This window comes from Leptodactylus fuscus, chromosome 3, assembly GCF_031893055.1.
Source record: "Leptodactylus fuscus isolate aLepFus1 chromosome 3, aLepFus1.hap2, whole genome shotgun sequence".
NCBI lineage: Eukaryota > Metazoa > Chordata > Amphibia > Anura > Leptodactylidae > Leptodactylus > Leptodactylus fuscus.
The window spans coordinates 236498096-236521654 of NC_134267.1; positions in this window are offsets into that span (position 1 = coordinate 236498096).

A 23559-nucleotide genomic window follows, 5' to 3' on the forward strand; every position below is an offset into this window, starting at 1 on the left:
GCAGGCAGAAGTACAATACAACCCACCCCCATGCCCAAGCCTGTAACAGCCTCATCGATAAACTGCTGGCCCTGGAGATGTTGGTGTTTGTTTATGCTTCTGGAGACCCAGGCCTTCCGTCAGCAGATGGCAGCTGGGGCACCTCCCTATGCTGGGCCTAGCCGTTACTACTTCTCTTGGTGTGCTGTCTCTGCCTTGCGCCTGCATGTGTCCCATAACATCAGTCGGGCCCAGAGCTCTGCGCTTTGCTGCAAGGTCCACTTGACCACCGACACATGGACAAGCGCCTGTGGTCAGGGATGCTGCAGTGCTTATCTTTAATGACAGGCAGGGTGAATGTGGTGGAGTCTGTTCCCCGGGTGCAAACTGGGGTGGCCTATCTCCTCTCCCAGGCCAAAATTCATGGCAGGAGTAGACTGAAACCCTACGAAGCTGCAACCTCCACCCCAGCTACTAGCGGAAAACACTGTAACACTGGCATGGGGAGATGTCAGTAGGCCGTGCTGAAACTGATCAGCTTGGGGGACAGACAGCACAGTGCCTCCGAGGTCAGGGATGCCATCCTGGCTGAGATGGCATTTTTTTTTCCCTGCTACACCTGGGGCCTGGCATTTTTGCGCCTGTGATAATGGCTGGAACCTGGTAGCAGATCTGGAGCTTGCCAGACTCAAACACGGTCCACGCATGGCCCACGTTTTCCAACTTGTTGGTGCCATGTTTCTTTGAAACCTACACCATTGTGCCTGATATACAGGTCAAAGTGGGGCCATTTTCGTAAGTGAGAACTAGCCTCTGCTAGGCAGAAAACATTCAGAGCACACTCCTCTCATCTTCGCACCGTTGGCTGGCGGAGGAAGACGAGGGGGTTGGAGTGGCATCTGATGTCCCTATCCCACACGAGGCTAGAGGGTGCACTTCAGTGCATCCCATTGCTTCACCACAAATGGTGTGAAGGGGAGTGGAAAATGGAGGAAATGGAGAGTGACCCTTACAGTTGGGGCCAGCAAAGGCATGCCAAGTAACACACTGGCACACATGGCTGACTTCATCTTGGGTTGCTTTTCAACACATATTTCACATCATGAAGAACAAATAATACTGGATTTTTTCAAGCCTCGAACCCCGGTCTAGGTCTAATGTCTGTTCCTTTCTTATATTAGGGGAGAGGGAAAAAAAATTACTTCAGTGATACGTTTAGCGTACATAGACTGACTATTAATGTGTATCCCACTTAGTGTTGTTAGGGTTACACACCGTCACAACCTGGCTAAAGCTTCTATAGCTGTTAATAAAGTCAACATAACTTTACGGTATCCAAAAAGACAGCTGGTACCGACAGAGAGCAAGACAAATGTCACCCAAAGCTGTGAGCTCTGAACACCCACAGTGACTTTGGCGTCATCATCATTATAAGGGAGCGGGTGGTAATAAATAACTTGGCAGTGCCTAAAACCCAAAAAGCTTATACAACTATATTTACATTAAGATACACAAATGAAACTTTTCAGTAGCATGTCATGAGACAAGCTGATAAGCTCTTCCTTTGTGCAGTGCTATTTGAAAGTTAAACGCTGCCTTTATTTTAATTCTGGAGAAGGTGCAGACATTAGATTTAGAACATGTTGTCTTCATTGTCCAAATCCTCTATATAGGTAACGTGTTTTTTGGGCCGAGCTGTCTGGGAATGAGCTGGTGCAGCACTGACAACCTGGGTGAATATGGCAAGAGCCTGAGATGTAGGGTGAATGAATCCCCAAATTATTTGTGGAATTCCCAGTGAGACAATGGCACTGTATACCAGTATTAAAAATTGTGGGTGCACATAACCCCCATATATTCTTTGAATTCCCAGTGAGACAAAGGAACTGTATAGCAGTATTAAAAATTGTGGGTGCACGTAACCCCCATATATTCTTTGAATTCCCAGTCAGACAATGGCACTGTATACCAGTATTAAAAATTGTGGGTGCACATAACCCCCATATATTCTTTGAATTCCCAGTCAGACAATGGCACTATATACCAGTAGTAAAAATTGTGGGTGCACGTAACCCCCATATATTCTTTGAATTCCCAGTCAGACAATGGCACTGTATACCAGTATTAAAAATTGTGGGTGCACATAACCCCCATATATTCTTTGAATTCCCAGTCAGACAATGGCACTATATACCAGTAGTAAAAATTGTGGGTGCACATAACCCCAATATATTCTTTGAATTCCCAGTCAGACAATGGCACTGTATACCAGTATTAAAAATTGTGGGTGCACATAACCCCCATATATTCTTTGAATTCCCAGTGAGACAATGGCACTGTATAGCAGTAGCAAAAATTGTGGGTGCACGTCACCCCAATATATTCTTTGAATTCCCAGTCAGACAATGGCACTATATACCAGTAGCAAAAATTGTGGGTGTATATAGCCCCAATTCTATTGCTAGGGGACTTGCAGGGTATTTCTGAGGTGAAGGTGGGGGGGCACACCGTTGGAACGGGGATTTGGGGTGTATATATGGGGTATACGGGAATACACTGTCAGTGTGTTCCATTCAGGATCCTGGGAAAGCTGGGTTGCGGCGATTGAGCCCGTCAGTGCCACGTTACACTGACAAGCTTCTCCCTGGAATTGAAGTTATATGTAAGCCCAATATATTCTTTGAATTCCCAGTGAGACAATGGCACTATATGGCAGTAGCAAAAATAGTGGGTGTATATAGCCCCAATCCTATTGCTAGGGGACTTGCAGGGTATTTCTGGGGTGAAGGTGGGGGGGCACACCGTTGGAACGGGTATCGGGGGTATATATCGGGTATACGGGAATACACTGACAGTGTATTCCATTCAGGATCCTGGGAAAGCTGGGTTGCGGCGATTGAGCCCGTCAGTGCCACGTTACACTGACAAGCTTCTCCCTGGAATTTAGCTCTTATAAGAGCTGTTGGTTGTCTTCTCCTTCCTATCCTAGCCTGTCCCTGCCTACCCAGAATCTAAGCCCTAGCTAGCTGGACGGAAACCTCCGTCCTCGGTGAATTGCAAGCTCAGAATGACGCGAAGCTGGGCGGCGCTGTTCTTTTAAATTAGAGGTCACATGTTTTCGGCAGCCAATGGGTTTTGCCTACTTTTTTCAACGTCACCGGTGTCGTAGTTCCTGTCCCACCTACCCTGCGCTGTTATTGGAGCAAAAAAGGCGCCAGGGAAGGTGGGAGGGGAATCGAGTAATGGCGCACTTTACCACGCGGTGTTCGATTCGATTCGAACATGCCGAACAGCCTAATATCCGATCGAACATGAGTTCGATAGAACACTGTTCGCTCATCTCTAATAATGATCCAACTGTTCCGTAAGAGCTGGAAGCCCAAATCTGAGATTCATTATCAAAAACAGCAAGCCATCCGTGAAGGCTCAGCAAGCCATCCTCAGAGCCAATCTGCAGGCCTTTTATCCTCATATCCTGACGAATCCACTGACGTAGGGTCTTTATTACCAGTACGAATAGAGTGGGGGACAGTGGGGTTCACATGAGTATTCTGGCCAAATAGTCTGTTTTTGACCTTATTCTAAAAACCCATTGAAGTTTATGGGTGTAATAGGGAAATAGTCAAAATGGATAAAGATAGAACATGTGTGAAAAACCTCCATCAAAAATGGACTTGTGAGTAGACCCATTCAATGGCCATCGTATGTGGTAGGAATAAGGCGTAAGGTTGTGACCCCTTTGTTCTATTGAACAGTTTAGGTCGTAGACCCCAACTTATAATATGGCAATGGCCCATCCTACCGTATGTATTACATCTCACTGAGCCACCATTTCTATGTTCTCTTGAGGCTCTGTAGCCATCTGATAGAATAGGATGTGAATTACATTGTGGAGAAGCTCAGCCATCTTATTTCTGAGTCTGGCTGTTATGTAGATCAGGTAGGAGGAATGGAGAACTGGGAGAAAGTCGGCAGCCAAGAAAAGCCAACCAAGAAATACACAATAAAAAAAGCAATAAAAAACAATACTAAAATGGACAATAAAGTACATAGTGTTATATAGGAAAGTGATGGACAGAAATCTCATCAGTGAGTACGTAAAAAATGCCAGCTACATCCAAGAGGTAATCCAAAAATTCCGCGATAGTAATAAAATATAACTTTTATTGCATCTTCATCATTAAAAAAGTTACAAAGTAACTATAAGGGGGTACATCATTAACGCAAGGCAACGCGTTTAGGGAATCGCTGTTCCCTTTATCTCAGCTCAACTTCCATACCCTCACTAACTCCTTATAAACAATTAGTTAACGAGTCCCCTCCCTTTCCTGTTGCATATCTACACACCTTCTCCAATTAAACTCTCAATAAAAACTTCTTTTATGCTTATGATCTCAACATATTGTACCACATCATATAAATAACTGTTAACAAATACATAATATATTCATTCATCTATAAAGAACATATGAAGTACATAATAAACATATCTCGAAAATCATTCTTATCCAAATACATACTATCGCACTAAAATTGCACATATGATCGCAATAATAATCAATCCATGTGAATAACACACACTACCGTATAAACATTTCATCTATAATGCATAAACACCATCCTACCTTGTATAAAGAGCCCATAAATCCATAAGATGAATCCCATTGAGATTGCTGGAATGAAGAAAAATAGCTCACCATGTAAGAGGTTTCCTGTGTTACTAACCCCGCGCATGCGCATAGACCATCGATCTCACACATGCGCCGTAAGTTAACTCACTCTCATACAGGACAAAGCCAGAAGTACTGGCACTGAGAATCAAATGGATAGATATACACGCGCATGCGTGGTCAATAATGCGCATGCATAATAAATATCCAGACTTTGTAAAAAACACACAAACTCCCCAGCCATCTTTATATAATAGACTATTTAACACACTACATTTCTAACATGAATAAGATAAATATTGATATAGATGTATTAATATAGATGTATCATATATATCAATTAATAACATTCATTCTAATTCAATAAATGTAGGATACATCTGATCTAACATTAAGTCCTGATGGCTGGCGAGTTTTCAATCTCATAATCCAATAAGCTTCTCTCAAGAGAAGTTTCTTCCACCAGTTGCCTCCCCTTGGAGGTCGGGGAACCTGTTCAATAGCATAATACCGTAAGCCTGTCATATCTCCCTGATGAATTTCCGAGAAATGACGAGAGACTCCTGATGTATTCTCTCTACCCTGGTTAGACTGTGTAATATGCTCAGAAATTCTCATCTTAACCTGTGTAATCGTGCAACCTACGTACATAAGACAACATATAGTACACTCCAAGATATAAACTACATGGTCTGAGCAACAATTCATGAAAGAGAAGATAGAAAAATGCTCTTTACAATCTGCACTCTGAAAGGAACTAGTTTTATACACATACCGGCACATGTTACATCTACTCTGACCGCACTTCTAAAATCCTTTTAGGTTTAACCACGTAGTGGAACTCTCTTTTTGTTTAATGTACATGCTCGGAGAGATCATGTTCCCCAATGTACATCCCCGTTTAGCAACTATTTGGACCCCATCTTTTAAGATGTCTCTAGTAATACTATCTTGTAATAAAATGGGCAAATTGCGGAGAAAAATATTGTTGATATGAGAAAATTGCCTATTAAAGGATGTTGAAAAAACTAGCTTTTTTTGTCTAGTGAGTGAGTGAGTGCTCTGGGGGAGGAGAGAGAGAGAGAGAGAGAGAGAGAGAGAGAGAGAGAGAGAGAGAGAGAGAGAGAGAGAGAGAGAGAAGAGAGAGAGAGAGAGAGAGAGAGAGAGAGAGAGAGAGAGAGAGAGAGAAGAGAGAGAGAGAGAGAGAGAGAGAGAGAGAGAGAGAGAGAGAGAGAGAGAGAGAGAGAGAGAGAGAGAGAGAGAGAGAGAGAGAGAGAGAGAGAGAGAGATCGATCTTGAAATCCCAAAGAGAAGTTACAATGTGGTCAACAGGAGTCACTGATCTTCCTTTGCACCAGTCGGTGACATTGACCCCTATAGTAAATAAATTTATCACCAGTCCGGCTATTAGAGCAATAAGTTCTGAGGCCAATCGACCCAGATCATGGACAATAGTGTCCCCCTCTGTAGTATCAGCCATCTCTCCTGTGTGTGAGGATCCTGATAACTCAGCACAACGTTACTGAAGGTTTGATAGACAATGTTTGTCCTTTACTCAAACACTGATTTATTTCCATTGGAAATACAAAGAACATCACACAGACTCCGAGGCGGCTCCAGTCTACAGACCAGCGGAGCAGATCACATAACATAGCAAGATTATCTTACAGCTGGTGCGGCAAACTAGTATACTCAATTGTTTAACCACTTAAGGAAACATCTTATGGTTATGTCATGGTTCAGTATCAAGGACTCATAAAAGTAATAGCAGGAGATTGGCTGATAACTGCGAGCAGTAGAGACAGCTATCTAAAACTAGCACACTTCTGTGAGCCAAGACAGACCCGCAGATGCCTCCAACATAGTCCATCACAAGGCGGGTTGGACTTGCACTTAATCTGGGAATGTTATCACCAAAGAGATAGCTGTACCAATGTATACACTGCTGGCTGGAACCACTAAAAATGCAAAAAAATTCCACTAAAACTTACACAATGGAGTGGAGGCAAAAGGCACGTCATATAGGTATGGGTCCTACCAGGAGAAGACGTCAGAGACCAAATCAGGAGACAAATGTGAAATCTAAGAAATAAGCCAAGGGCCACAAATCCAAATGGAGACATCATAAGCAGATACAATAAACAAGAAAATTTGAAAGTAAGTCAAGGCGTCTATATTAGAGATGAGCGAACAGCGTTCAATCGAGTACATGTTCGCAATGTTCGATTTGATACGAACACCACGTTGCAAATGCACTTACAGTTCAATTCCCCTCCCACCTTCCCTGGCGCTTTTTTCTGCATCAATAACAGCGCAGGGGAGGTGGGACAGGAACTATGAAAATGGAGGCATTGAAAAAACTAGGAAAAAGCCATTGGCTGCCGAGGACATGTGACCTCTGATTCAAACGAACAGGCGGCATCAGCTCCGATTCATTCCGTGCTTGCACTTAGTTGGAGACAGACATCTGCTGAGGGTTAGTTAGGTTTTAGATTCTGCTAGGCAGGAATAGCAAAGAAGAAGAACCACAACAGATCTTGTAAGATCTACACTAAAAAGAGAAGCTGAAACAAGTTTGGCACAGTGTCTACCCACAAACGCTAAAGTGGGAGTCACAGCAATTAAACCAGGCTGCTTCTGCGCAACCCAGCTTTCCGTGGTGGGGATTAAGCTAAGTGGAATACACTGAAATTGTATGCCCATATACCCTATATACGCTTAATCCAGGGTTCAACGGTCCCCCCCCCCCCCCCGAAACTAAGGGGTATACACTATACACTATATACAATTCATCCAGATGGTCACGGTGTGTACCCACAAAAAGTCAGTGGGATATACTTTCTAATTATCAGGCTATATACAGTTAGGGCCAGAAATATTTGGACAGTGACACAATTTTTGCGAGTTGGGCTCTGCATGCCACCACATTGGATTTGAAATGAAACCTCTACAACAGAATTCAAGTGCAGATTGTAACGTTTAATTTGAAGGGTTGAACAAAAATATCTGATAGAAAATGTAGGAATTGTACACATTTCTTTACAAACACTCCACATTTTAGGAGCTCAAAAGTGATTGGACAAATAAACATAACCCAAACAAAATATTTATATTTTCAATATTTTGTTGCGAATCCTTTGGAGGCAATCACTGCCTTAAGTCTGGAACCCATGGACATCACCAAACGCTGGGTTTCCTCCTTCTTAATGCTTTGCCAGGCCTTTACAGCCGCAGCCTTCAGGTCTTGCTTGTTTGTGGGTCTTTCCGTCTTAAGTCTGGATTTGAGCAAGTGAAATGCATGCTCAATTTGCACATTTTTGCACTCATGAACTCCTGGGTAGCTTTGGCTGTATGCTTGGGGTCATTGTCCATCTGTACTATGAAGCGCCGTCCGATCAACTTGGCAGCATTTGGCTGAATCTGGGCTGAAAGTATATCCCGGTACACTTCAGAATTCATCCGGCTACTCTTGTCTGCTGTTATGTCATCAATAAACACAAGTGACCCAGTGCTATTGAAAGCCATGCATGCCCATGCCATCACGTTGCCTCCACCATGTTTTACAGAGGATGTGGTGTGCCTTGGATCATGTGCCGTTCCCTTTCTTCTCCAAACTTTTTTCTTCCCATCATTCTGGTACAGGTTGATCTTTGTCTCATCTGTCCATAGAATACTTTTCCAGAACTGAGCTGGCTTCTTGAGGTGTTTTTCAGCAAATTTAACTCTGGCCTGTCTATTTTTGGAATTGATGAATGGTTTGCATCTAGATGTGAACCCTTTGTATTTACTTTCATGGAGTCTTCTCTTTACTGTTGACTTAGAGACAGATACACCTACTTCACTGAGAGTGTTCTGGACTTCAGTTGATGTTGTGAACGGGTTCTTCTTGACCAAAGAAAGTATGCGGCGATCATCCACCACTGTTGTCATCCGTGGACGCCCAGGCCTTTTTGAGTTCCCAAGCTCACCAGTCAATTCCTTTTTTCTTAGAATGTACCCGACTGTTGATTTTGCTACTCCAAGCATGTCTGCTATCTCTCTGATGGATTTTTTCTTTTTTTTCAGCCTCAGGATGTTCTGCTTCACCTCAATTGAGAGTTCCTTTGACCGCATGTTGTCTGGTCACAGCAACAGCTTCTAAATGCAAAACCACACACCTGGAATCAACCCCAGACCTTTTAACTACTTCATTGATTACAGGTTTATGAGGGAGACGCCTTCAGAGTTAATTGCAGCCCTTAGAGTCCATTGTCCAATTACTTTTGGTCCCTTGAAAAAGAGGAGGCTATGCATTACAGAGCTATGATTCCTAAACCCTTTCTCCGATTTGGATGTGGAAACTCTCATATTGCAGCTGGGAGTATGCACTTTCAGCCCATATTATATATATAATTGTATTTCTGAACATGTTTTAGTAAACAGCTAAAATAACAAAACTTGTGTCACTGTCCAAATATTTCTGGCCCTAACTGTATGCTTTATCCAGGTTGTCACAATGTGTACCCACCAAACCATCAAAACCATCTAAAAATGCACAAGGCTACCAGTAAGGGACGTGGACGAGGCCGTGGATGAGGCCGGGGGCATGGGAATGCTGCTGGGGAGCAAGGTCGCGGTGAAGCCACAGTGCATTCCGTGCCTACTCCTCAGGGGCAGCAAGCATTGCGCTTCTCCACAGTCCCCGGCTTGCTGGCCACATTAAGTAGGGTGCAGGGCACAAACCTAAGTAGGTCAGAGCACCAGGAACATGTGTTACAATGGCTGGCAGATGATGCTTCCACCACATTCTCCACCAGCGAGTCAGCCTCTACCTCAACTCCTCCTCCTGCACAACATTCTGGTCAGCCTTCCTCCCAAAATGCTCAATCTTCCTAGCAGAGTAATCCCAACTTTCCCTGCTCCCAGGAGCTGTTCTCTGGTCCTTTAACTGTCTCTCTCCCTGTCCCTCCATTTCCCAACTCCACGGAGCTACCAGACGACTTTCTGTGTCCAGATGCCCATGCACTGGAGTTTCCTCCATCTCCTGTTAATTTTGTGGTGGTAGACCAGCAACCCACCCTCAGTGACGATGACTAGACACAATTGCCATCAGGGCAGCCTGTTGCCATGTGCGGTGTGCAGGAGGAGGAGGCGAGAGAGGAATTGGCAGAGGAGGTGGTGGACGACAAGGACACTGACCCGACCTGGACAGGGGAGAAGTCAAGCGGGGAAAGCAGTGTTGATGGTGAGGGAGGAGCAGCACCAAAGAGGGTAGCTAGAGGCAGAGGCATGTCCAGAGGCAGAGATCAGCTGCTTCGCCGAAGCCAGGCCACAAACAGAATGGCCCAAGATGTTCCCTATCATAGCCAGCCCAGAAAAACTCCCCCATCGAAGGCATGTTCCTCGATGGTGTGGAGATTTTTCAAGGAATGCGCGGAGGACACATAGTGCGGTTTGCACAATTTGCCACTCAAAACTGAGTAGGGGCTCTGAAAAGAGCAACGTTTCGACCACTTCCATGCGCTGTCATTTGGAACCCAAGCACTGGGCTCAGTGGGAGAGAGCAAACACAGGACAATTGTCATCTGGCGTTGCCACCACTGCCTTTCCCACTGTTGCCAGTGCTGGCGCTGCAGTCCAGAGCACCAGCCAGGACACCGCAACATCTGGCATCACCACTTTGGGGACTTCTTCCTCATCCTCCCTTGTTTCTGTCTCAGCTCCTTCTCCTGCACCATCATGCGCCTCCTCCCAGCAACCCACCATCTCTCAGACATTTCAGCGCAGGCAAAAATACAGCGCTAACAACCCACATGCGCAAGCCTTGAACGCGCACATCTCCAAACTCCTGGCCCAGGAGATGTTGGCATTCTGGCTTGGGGAAACTCCGGTCTTCCGAACCTGATGGCAAGTGCGGCACCTCGCTATGCCATCCCTAGCCATCACTACTTCTCCAGGTGTGCTGTCCCCACCTTGCTCCAGCACATGTCACTCAACATCAGGCAGGCCCTAAGTTCCGCACTTTGCACAAAGGTCCACTTGACCACCAACGCGTGGACAAGTGCATGCGGACAGGAATACTACATTTCACTGACGACACACTGGGTGAATGTAGTTGAGGCCGGGACTGGGTCACAAACTGGGCCGGTGTACCTTGTCTCCTCGCCTATCATTCCTGGCAGGGACTCTGAAACACCACCCTCTTTCTCCTCCTCCTCCTTTGCCGCCTTGAATTGACTCCAGCTACGAGCTGGAAATGTTGCAGCACTGGCGTGGGTAGATGTCAGCAGGCCGTGCTGAAGCTGATCAGCTTGAGGGACAGACAGCACACTACCTCCGAGGTGAGGGATGCCCTCCTCGATGAGACATCAATATGGTTTGAGCCGCTGCACCTGGGCCCAGGCATGGTCGTGTCTGATAATGGCAGAAACCTGGTAGCAGCTCTGGAGCTTGCCATCCTCCAACATGTTCCATGCCTTGCCCACGTCTTTAATCTAGTGGTGCAACGTTTTTTAAAGACATACCCAAATGTGCACGAGCTACTGGTGAAAGTGCGGCGCTTGTGCGCCCACTTTCGCAAGTCTACATTAGCCGCTACTAGCCTAAAAAAACTCCAGCAACGCCTACATCTGCCTGAACACTGGCTGTTGTGCAATGTCCCCACATGCTGGAACTCAACATATCATATGTTGAGCAGAGTGGTTGAGCAGCAGAGACCTTTGATGGAGTACCATCTCCAAAACCCTAGGGTGCCACAAAGTCAACTCCCTCAGTTACTCAACCATGAGTGGCCATGGATGAGAGACCTATATGAACTCCTACGGGTGTTTGAGGAGTCCACCAAGAGGGTCAGCTGTGATGACGCACTAGTGAGAGTAACAATCCCGCTCTTGTGTGTGATGCGAGAATCCCTCATTGCCATCAGGGATAACGCAGATCAAACTGAGAAGTCAGGGATAGCAGCAGAACTCTCACAGCTGGAGAGTAGTTCCACACACCTGTCCGCTTCATAGCGTTTAATGGCGGAGGAGGAGGAGAAGACATGACAGATGATATGATTGTGACACAGGAGGCTACCAGGGAAGTTCAATGTGTCCCATTCTTGCAGCACAGATGGGGCGAAAGGGAGGATGAGGAGGATGAGGAGGAAGAGGAGGAAAAGGAGAGCGACCTTTCCGGTGGGGCCAGAGGAGTCATGCCAACTAACACTCTGGCACACATGGCTGACTTCATGTTGGGGTGCTTTTCAAGTGACAAGTGCGTAGTCAAAATGATGGAGAACAACCAATACTGGATATTTGCAATCCTTGACCCCCATTATAAAAATAGCATCTCGTTTTTTATTCCGGTAGAGGGGAGGGCCAATCGCTTTAATGGCTGCCACAAGCAACTGGTGCAGAACATGATGGAGATGTTTCCATCAAGTGTCATTGGCGGCAGAGAGGACAGTTACCCCATGAGGCGAACAAGTGCCGTCCGGTCCACACCCACAAGGGGTACACTGTCTAAGCTCTTAATGGCACCCCCTCGCCAAACTCCCACCACTGAGGGGTCTAGTGTCACCAGGTGGGAAAAGTATAGGCGCATGTTGCGGGAATACCTTTCCGACCACAGCCCTGTCCTCTCCGATCCCTCTGCGTCCTACACGTATTGGGTGTCGAAGTTGGACCTGTGGCTTGAACTTACCCTATATGCCTTGGAGGTGCTGTCCTGTCCTGCCGCCAGTGTGCTATCTGAAAGGGTCTTCAGTACAGCCGGTGGTATCATCACGGATAAGCACAGCCGGCTGTCAGCTGAGAGTGCCGACCGGCTCACTTTCATCAAAATGAACAGCCACTGGATAGACCCATCATTTTCGTGCCCAACGCTGTCAAGCACCCCAACATGAATTGTCATGTCTGCGCTCAACCTCTACAATTCCTCCTCATATTCCCCCACCATCTGCATTGCACAATTCTGATCCTTCTAGGCTCAATCCACCCTGATTTCCCCAAACTCTGCTGGTTAGAGGCTCAACTCACTCCAAGGGCCAAAAGAACTGCTGGAGCAAGGCTCAACTAAGTTAAAGGGCCTAAAACTCTGCTGGTAAGAGGCTGAATTCACCTAAAGGGCTTGAATCTCTGCTGGTAGCTCAGCTTAAGGGCCTCTAACTTAGTTTGGAAGGGCTCACGTTAAGGGCCAGAAAAGTGAATTTTGGAAGGTCTTACCACATCACACACACACACACACATCCTCAATGACAGCTCAGGATAGGTACTGTTGGATTCCCCATTGCCTATTCCATCTGTGGTGTCATAGGCAACGTGATTTAAAGGGGTGCTTGTTAAGGTTTCATTAGAGTAAAATTTGGGTTTCTGTCCATGTAATTGGGGAGGAAAAAAGGTTTCCAAGTATTTTTCCACTTTCATAGGGGTTCTACTGAGTTTGGAAAGTGTCTAGTTGATAGGCTGTAATAGTGGGGTAATACAGGGACTTTGGCATGTTAGATGCCCCCAAGCATGCTTCCCCTTCTGTCCCAGTTGCATTTACGAGGTGTTGTTATCATTTGCTGAGGTGTGATAGTGGACTTGGTGACCCTCCTGAGTCAAAAATTGGTTTTCCCCTATACAAGTATTTTTCCCCATAGACTATAATGGGGTTCGATGTTCGATCAAACAGTCTAGTATTGAGAGGCTACTCGAATCGAACTTCTAACATTTCATTGTTCGCTCATCTCTAGTCTATATAACCTCTTAAGGACCAAGCCCAAAAGTACGTTAAGGACCAGGTATCGTTTTTTCAAAATTGCCCCGTGTCACTTTGTATGGCAAGAACTTTGAGACGCTTTAACTTACGACATTGATTTTGAGAATGTTTTTTTCGTGACACATTGCACTTCACGTTAGCGATAAACACTAATCAATATTTTGTATTTATTTATTTAAAACACAGGAAATTTTATGGAAAGTTTGAAAAAAATTGTAATTTTCAAAATGTGAAATTCTCTGCTTTTCAGACAGATCATACCAACAAAATACAGGAATAAATATTATCTCCTATATCTCTTCTTTATATCGACATCTTTTTATAGTCCTTTAATTTATTTTGGATGTTATAAAACTTAAAAGTGTAACAGCGATTTTCCAGATTTACAAGAAAATTTCCCAAACTAATTATTTAGGACCACTTAAGTTCTGAAAGGGATTATGAAGGCCTATATATTAGAAACTTCCATAAATTATCCCATTTTCAAAACTGCACCCCTCAATTCATTCAAAACAGCATTTTGGATGTTTGTTAATAGAGATGAGCGAACAGTGTTCTATCGAACACATGTTCGATCGGATATCAGGGTGTTCGCCATGTTCGAATCGAATCGAACACCGCGTGGTAAAGTGCGCCAAAATTCTATTCCCCTCCCACCTTCCCTGGCGCCTTTTTTGCACCAATAACAGCGCAGGGGAGGTGGGACAGGAACTACGACACCGGGGGCATTGAAAAAAATTGGAAAAAGTCATTGGCTGCCGAAATCAGGTGACCTCCATTTTAGACGAATAGTGGATTTCAAATCCGGGTCATATGAGAATGTGAACTTTGTGACTATGAGACAGGGATAGCTGTACAGGCAGGGATAGCTAGGGATAACCTTTATTTAGGGGGGAATGTTATTAAAAATAACTTTTTGGGGCTCTATCGGGTGTGTAATTGTGATTTTTGTGAGATAAACTTTTTCCCATAGGGATGCATTGGCCAGCGCTGATTGGCCGAATTCCGTACTCTGGCCAATCAGTGCTGGCCAATGCATTCTATTAGCTTGATGAAGCAGAGTGTGCACAAGGGTTCAAGCGCACCCTCGGCTCTGATGTAGCAGAGCCGAGGCTGCACAAGGGTTCAAGCGCACCCTCGGCTCTGATGTAGGAGAGCCGAGGGTGCACTTGAACCCTTGTGCACCCTCAGCTCTGCTACATCAGAGCCGAGGGTGCGCTTGAACCCTTGTGCACACTCTGCTTCATCAAGCTAATAGAATGCATTGGCCAGCGCTGATTGGCCAATGTATTCTATTAGCCTGATGAAGTAGAGCTGAATGTGTGTGCTAAGCACACACATTCAGCTCTACTTCATCGGGCTAATAGAATGCATTGGCCAGCGCTGATTGGCCAGAGTACGGAACTCGACCAATCAGCGCTGGCTCTGCTGGAGGAGGCGGAGTCTAAGATCGCTCCACACCAGTCTCCATTCAGGTCCGACCTTAGACTCCGCCTCCTCCGGCAGAGCCAGCGCTGATTGGCCGAAGGCTGGCCAATGCATTCCTATGCGAATGCAGAGACTTAGCAGTGCTGAGTCAGTTTTGCTCAACTACACATCTGATGCACACTCGGCACTGCTACATCAGATGTAGCAATCTGATGTAGCAGAGCCGAGGGTGCACTAGAACCCCTGTGCAAACTCAGTTCACGCTAATAGAATGCATTGGCCAGCGCTGATTGGCCAATGCATTCTATTAGCCCGATGAAGTAGAGCTGAATGTGTGTGCTAAGCACACACATTCAGCACTGCTTCATCACGCCAATACAATGCATTAGCCAGTGCTGATTGGCCAGAACTCTGGCCAATCAGCACTGGCTAATGCATTGTATTGGCGTGATGAAGCAGTGCTGAATGTGTGTGCGCTGGCTCTGCTGGAGGAGGCGGAGTCTAAGATCGCTCCACACCAGTCTCCATTCAGGTCCGACCTTAGACTCCGCCTCCTCCAGCAGAGCCAGCGCTGATTGGCCGAATTCCGTACTCTGGCCAATCAGCACTGGCTAATGCATTGTATTGGCGTGATGAAGCAGTGCTGAATGTGTGTGCTTAGCACACACATTCAGCTCTACTTCATCGGGCTAATAGAATGCATTGGCCAGCGCTGATTGGCCGAATTCCGTACTCTGGCCAATCAGCACTGGCTAATGCATTGTATTGGCGTGATGAAGCAGTGCTGAATGTGTGTGCTTAGCACACACATTCAGCTCTACTTCATCGGGCTAAGAGAATGCATTGGCCAATCAGCGCTGGCCAATGCATTCTATTAGCGTGAACTGAGTTTGCACAGGGGTTCTAGTGCACCCTCGGCTCTGCTACATCAGATTGCTACATCTGATGTAGCAGTGCCGAGTGTGCATCAGATGTGTAGTTGAGCAAAACTGACTCAGCACTGCTAAGTCTCTGCATTCGCATAGGAATGCATTGGCCAGCCTTCGGCCAATCAGCGCTGGCTCTGCCGGAGGAGGCGGAGTCTAAGGTCGGACCTGAATGGAGACTGGTGTGGAGCGATCTTAGACTCCGCCTCCTCCAGCAGAGCCAGCGCTGATTGGTCGAGTTCCGTACTCTGGCCAATCAGCACTGGCCAATGCATTTCTATGGGGAAAAGTTAGCTTGCGAAAATCGCAAACTGACAGGGATTTCCATGAAATAAAGTGACTTTTATGCCCCCAGACATGCTTCCCCTGCTGTCCCAGTGTCATTCCAGGGTGTTGGTATCATTTCCTGGGGTGTCATAGTGAACTTGGTGACCCTCCAGACACGAATTTGGGTTTCCCCCTTAACGAGTTTATGTTCCCCATAGACTATAATGGGGTTCGAAACCCATTCGAACACTCGAACAGTGAGCGGCTGTTCGAATCGAATTTCGAACCTCGAACATTTTAGTGTTCGCTCATCTCTATTTGTTAACCCTTTCAGCATTTCATGGCAATTAAAACAATAAGGAGTTGAAATTTAGACATTTCAATTTTTTTCAATAATACATTCATTTAGCTCTAAAATTATCACATTCACAAAGGGTTAATAAAGAAGAAAATGCACCTCACAGTTTGTTGTGAAATTTCTCTGGAGCACAGAAATACCCCACATGTGGGTGTTACCTGATGTTTGGGCACACGGCAGCGCATGGAAGGGAAGGAGCAATACTGGGAGTATGAAAAGCAGATTTTGCTGGAATAGTTTTCAGGTGCCATGTCTCATTTGCAGAGCCCCTAGAGTACCAATACCGTGGAAACCCCGTAAATGTGACCTCATTTTGGAAACTACACACCTGAAAGAATTCATCAAGGGGTATAGTGAGCATTTTGACCTCTCATCGGTTTCGTAAATTTTACTAACATTGGGATGTGTAAATGAAAAATTACTAAAACATCACTTTATCCCCAAAGTTTTTATTTTCTCAAGGGGTAAAAAAATACAAAGCCCCCCACAGTTTGTTAAATAATTGCTCATGAACGCGGCAATACCCCATATGTGGCCATAATCTGCTGTATGGGAACATGGTGGGGCTCAGAATGGAAAGAGCGCTATTTGGCTTTTGGAGGGCAGATTTTGCTGGAATCGTTTTTTGGTGCCATGTCTCATTTGCAGAGCCCCTAGAGTACCAATGCAGTGGAAACTCCCTAAAAGTGACCAAATTTTTTAAACTACAGCCCTCACAGAATATATCAAGGGGTATAGTGAGTATTTTTACCCTACAGCTGTTTCACAGATTTTATTAACATTGGGGCATGAAAATGAAAAATTACTTTTTTTCCAATAAACCGTTAATTTAGCCCCAATTTTTTTCATTTTCACAAGAGGGTAAAGGAGGAAAAGTACCCCAAAGTTAATTTCAAAATTTTTCCTGAATAAAGGAATACTCCCCATGTGGTGATAATCTGCTGTATGGGTACATGGTGGGGCTCAGTATGGAAAGAGCATTATTTGTCTTTTGGAGGACAGATTTTGCTGGAATAGTTTTCGGGTGCCATGTCAGATTTACAGTGCCCCTAAGGTACCAGAACAATGGAAACCCCCACAGAGTGAAACCAGCAAACAGCAGTTTATACCCACATATGCCATTACATGCATTATCTTGGGTACACCAGTGTCATACATGTGGCATAAATTGAAGTGTGGGCAAAGCAGGGCACAGAAGGGAAGGAGCGCTATGTGGCTTATGGAGAGCAGATTTTGATGTAGATCTCAGATATAGCAGAGCTGATGAGTATAGGAATGAATTGATGCCGCCGGCACACAGCCTGTGTAATCTACTCTTCTGTTACCTCCCTGCTATGCCGTAGGAATGAATGGATGCAGCCGGCGCGCAGGGGGTTAAGCGCCGGATGCCAGCACAGGCTGTGTGCCGGCGGCATCCATTCATTTCTAACATTGTTTGCTTTTCCCACAATGCTTGGCCAGTAGCAAAGCATTGTGGGAAATAACCTCCGACCTCGATCCTGCCTAAAACGATTGGGAGCGAAATTCCGATAGCGATCGTTAAATTTACTCGATCACCGATCAGAATCCGATTTCTTCCAATCACGATCGCTCAACCCTAGTAAAAACGTATTCTACTAACACCACGGTAAAAGAACCACCCAGAATTTCACACACACTAGACTGGATAGCTGAGACCCTATTACTGCTTAACCTGGTAGACTCTATTATTATTATTATTATTATTATTATTATTATTATTATTATTATTATTATTATTATTATTATTATTTTATATAGCACCATTAATTCCATGGTGCTTTACATTTGAGGGGTTACATACAATACACAGAATATACAGGTAGATATAATACTAACAGTGACTGACTGGCACAGTGGGGTAGAGGGCCCTGCCCGTGAGGGCTTACAGTCTATGGGGGAAGGGGGTAGAGACAGAAGGAGAGGGGGAGACTGTACAGATGGCGGTGCGGTGATAGTGTTATTGGAGGTTGTAGGCCTTCCTGAATAGGTGAGTCTTCAGGGCCTTCTTGAAGCCTATGATTGTGGGGATCAGTCTTATGTGTCTTGGTAAGGAGTTCCAGAGTATGGGGGATGCATGAGAGAAATCTTGGAGACGGTTGTGTGAGGAGCGGATGAGAGCAGAGCGGAGCAGGAGGTCATTGGAGGATCTGAGGTTACGTGTGGGCAGGTAGTGGGAGATTGGTTCAGAGATATATGGAGGGGACAGGTTGTGGATGGCTTTGTATGTTAGCGTTAGTTGCTTGAACTCAATTCGCTGGGCTATAGGTGGCAGAGGGGAGCGGCCGATGAGGATCGGGGGGTGAGGTGGATTAAGCGAGCAGTGCAGTTTAAGGTGGACTGGAGGGGGGCGAGGGTCTTTGCTGGGAGTCCATGGAGAAGGGTGTTGCAGTAGTCTAGGCGGGAGATTATGAGGGCCTGGACGAGCATCTTGGTAGTTTCCTGGGCGAGAAAGGGGCGAATTCGGTGGATGTTCTTGAGCTGGAGGCGGCAGGAGGTGTTGAGGGCTTGAATATGTGGCTTGAAGGATAGGTCAGAGTCCAGGGTTACCCGAGGCATTGGGCCTGTGGGACAGGGGTAATTGCGGTTCCATTAACTTTGATAGATGGGTCAGGTGAAGGGGCCATACAGGATGGGCTGACTCTATGTACCCGAACTACCTCCCTATATTTTGCTTACCGACAAGCCCATCTAGGACGGCCGCCCCAATTATCTATTAATTCCTATGTTTTGTGTGTAAAGCCATAGATGCTTATAGAAACCTCCAAACCCAGACCTCCCTGATCACCCCCTAGTGAATATCAGTATCCAGTCCTGGGCAAGTGGAAACAGGGAATTTGATGGACTTGGTAATATAACTGGATCCTCTGAGGTTAGGTTGCAGCAGGTAACGGTAAAGAATCCAGAGTCCTTAATGCAAGTAATAATTAACTGAAGACACTGTATTTACCTAATAGTAACAGACTGAACTGATTGTCCATAGAAAGTGCTAACGCCCTAATCCTACACTTTGGTGCCAAAGCTAGCTATTGTTGCGTGCAGACCTGAGTTCAGGCTTACCGACCTGACCCAGACTTTTCTGGCTGAAACAGCTTCCGATGAGCGAATGGCAACAAATCCATTCCCAGCATACTGTGCTATATTTGTGCACCTATGTGTGTCTCTGTATAAGTATACTTGTAAGTAGGTCCAGGGTCTCGTAGTGAGGGACACTCATTATCTAGTTATGTCCCCTTTTTTACAAAGAGGTGCCTATCCTTTGACCTAAATAACGCCCAAGTTGTGTTACCTCCTCTTGGTGTTGCAGATATCACACCTATCAACAAAGAAGATTCCTAATGTGTATGTAAACCTAAGTCCAAGCAAACACACCATCAGCCACATCACCTATGCAACAAAAAGTGCAAGACCCGCACCAACTGTTCAACACACTTTTTATTGTGAATAGCAAAAAACATAAGTATAATATGCTAAAATAAACCACACAGTGCAAAACACCTAAAAAGCAACAGGTTGGTCTTACATATATGGTATGGACAAGCAATGACAATATAATAGAATAGATATGTCACCTAGACCGCCAAACAATGTCACCATTATAACACATACTACATACAATTCAGCAAATAAACTCAGAAAACCCTACAAACCAGTATAAGGCGAGTGCCCAGGACTAGAATAACACCCACCACACCCAGTGCCCATCTTACAAAGAGCACCATCATCCAGGGTGGTTTATAGATATATACAGATATACAGGTCACCGTCAGTAATATATTACTCAGTATTGATATATAATACCTAGGGTTGAGCTGATCTTGACTTTTCAGGATCAATTTTGAAATCCGACTTCCGATCATTTTTCATTCGAACCCGATCTCGATCCCAATTCCAATCCCAATGCAAGTCCATGGGATTTTTTTTTACTAATCGGAGATCGGATTTTAAAAACAATCCTATTCACTATACAGCATGGAATCTAAAGATTGAACGCTTTAATTGTTAGAATCCACGCTGTGTAGTGAATCACTAAGTAGCCAGAGGATTTTTTTTTAAATCCTCTAGGCTACTTAGTCCCCCCTGGTGTCTACTTACCTGCAGAGATGGCTGGTCCGGTGCCCGGTGTTCTCGTTCTTCTTCGCCTCACTGCCCCCTGCCTCCCAGGTTAGGAGAGTGTGGGCGGGTTAGGAGAGTGTGGGCAGGTACTGGGAGGGGAGACGTCACGTCTCCCCGCCCTGTACCCGCCCACACTCTCCTAAGCCACAAGCCACGCCTTCTCCCTAGCTCTGTAACACTAACCTGGAAGGCGGGGGCAACGAGGTGAGGAAGAACGAGAACACCGGGCATCGGACCAGCCATCTCTGCAGGTAAGTACCTAATAGAGATGTTAGCTAGTCTCCCATTAAAATTAATGGATGCAGCCGGCGCGCAGGGGGTTAAGGCTGTGTGCCGGCTGCTTCCATTCATTCCTATGGAACCGCAGCGGAGCCTTCACACTGAGTATACACTCCGCTCAGAATGAGCGGAGCGTATACTCTGTGTGAAGGAACATTGTTAGCTTTTCCCACAATGCTTGGCCAGTAGCAAAGCATTGTGGGAAATAATCACCGATCTCAATCCCACCTAAAAAGATCATGTTCGGAATTCTAATCACGATTGTGAAATTTTCTCGATCACCGATCGGAATCCGATCTTTTCCGAACACGATCGCTCAACCCTAATAATACCCTGCCTCACATTTAGGCCATTTGGTGATATTGTTTCCTACTTAAAAATTCAAAAAGTTTCTCTAAGGCCGGGTTCACACGGGGTTTTTTAGACTGGATTTTGCCGCAGAATCTGCGTCAAAATCTGGCTCAAAGAAACGCCTTCCATTGAATTCAACGGGCAACATGCCCTCTCTTGAGGCAGATTCTGCGGCTGACACTCCCTCCCGACTAGGCCCATTCATTTGTGCCTAATCCGGAGTGGAGTGCCGCAACTGGATGCCGGTGCACTGTATCTCCCATTGTCTTTGCAGCCATTATTGGCTTTGGCTCAAAAATCCACAATAAAAACAAAACAAAAACCTGTGTTTCCGCAACATAGGACATTTAGACATTAACTTAGACTCTATTCTGTTGACCATGATGCAAACGGATGTTCAAAAAGTTACATTTCTTACAGATGAAAAAATGGAGGAATCTGTGAAAATGGGCAAAAATAGGACATATGTTATTGGATGGCCCATGAAATCTGTCATGTGAATAGCTCAAAATAAATAAGTTGACCATTCCAACTATATGATACCCAATAAAATATATGTTTTACATGGCCGGTGTACAGAATAACGGGAGCTCATTTTCATGTAACTCTGTAACTTTTGAGAGTATTGAGGGATCCTAGAAATAATTAATAATAGGATTGTCATACAATTACATTAAAATTCCGCAACATATTTTAGTTAATTATTTAAGTGTAATGTAAAACTTTCTTGGATTCATAGACCTGGAACTAGAGGAGCTCCTCCAAGACCGTGACCCCTTCATTCACCCAAACAGTGCAGGTCTTAGTCCCCTCCTTATACACCAATGGCCCATCCTACAGTATGTAGTCAGTTCAGAGAGCTATTATCTCTATGTTCTCTCTGGTTTCTGTATCTTTCCTTTGGAAGAAGAAATATAAGACATTGTGAAGAACCTTGGACATCTGATCCCGGAGTTTGGCCGTTCTGTAGATCAGGTAGGAGGAATGGAGAAGTGGGAGAAAGTCGGCGGCAATAAAAAGCCAACCAAGAAATACACAATAAAAATAGTAATAAAAAACAATACTAAAATGTACAATAAAGTACATAGTGTTATATAGGAAAGTGACGGATACAAATCTCATGACTGAGTAATATGTCTCCAGATTGATGGATAAGTTACTGCTCATCTTCATCCTTGTTGTGTGATGGTACAGAGAGGTGAAGAGGAGGACGGAGGAGATGGAATAGACAAGTAATGGGAAGAACGACCCTGTGGTAAAGCTGTATATCGAATGAACATAAAAACAATCTATGGTTGTATTGTATGTTCTACTACTGGGGACCTTAAAAATTTCCAACAACAAAGGTGTCAAAGTATTTAAAGCGGAGAAAAGCACTGAGGATGCAATGAGATGAAGAGTCCTGTGTAATATCATCCTCCTCAGATACAGGAACAGTCTGGTGTGGAGGTTGGAGATCTTCAGACACAAGACAATGGAGAGCAGAGATGTCAACCAGATATTGGCAAAAGTAAAGAAAGAGTAAAGTACATTTAGAATAATCAGAGTGATGTATGAAGAAAAATCTTTCCGGGACAATGTATCCACAAAGAAATACAGAATATTAGACAACTGAGCGCACATCCTTGAAATCCCAAGAGAAGTTACAATGTGGTCAACAGGAGTCACTGATCTTCCTTTCCACCAGTCGGTGACATTGACTCCTATAATAAATGACTGGATCACCAGTCCGACTATGAGAGAAAGCAGAGTTGGTAGCAGGAGATCCCGATACAGGACAGTAGAGATCCCCTCTGTAGTATCAGCCATCTCTCCTGTGTGTGAGGATTCTGATAACTCAGTGAGATGTTATTGAAAGATTTTCTCATCTATTCAAATGTTGTTTTATTTGAATTGGAAATTCAAAATAAGAAAAACCGCACAATGTTCTGGAAAACAGGGCGTAGAAGGAACATTTACAGCTGGGACAACAGAGAAATAAAAATGGTCACTTTTTAGTCATGTTACATTATTTATCAGGTTCTGTTCCTCAATAATAAATATATATATATATATATATTTAGTCCAGAGCTGCACTCACTATTCTGCTGGTACAGTCACTGTGTACATACATTACATTACTTATCCTGTACTGATCCTGAGTTACATCCTGTATTATACTCCAGAGCTGTGCTCATTATTCTGCTGGTACAGTCACTGTATACATACATTACATTACTTATCCTGTACTGATCCTGAGTTACATCCTGTATTATACCCCAAAGCTGCGCTCATTATTCTGCTGGTACAGTCACTGTGTACATACATTACATTACTTATCCTGTATTATACTCCAGAGCTGCGCTCACTATTCTGCTGGTACAGTCACTGTGTACATACATTACATTACTTATCCTGTACTGATCCTGAGTTACATCCTGTATTATACCCCAGAGCTGTGCTC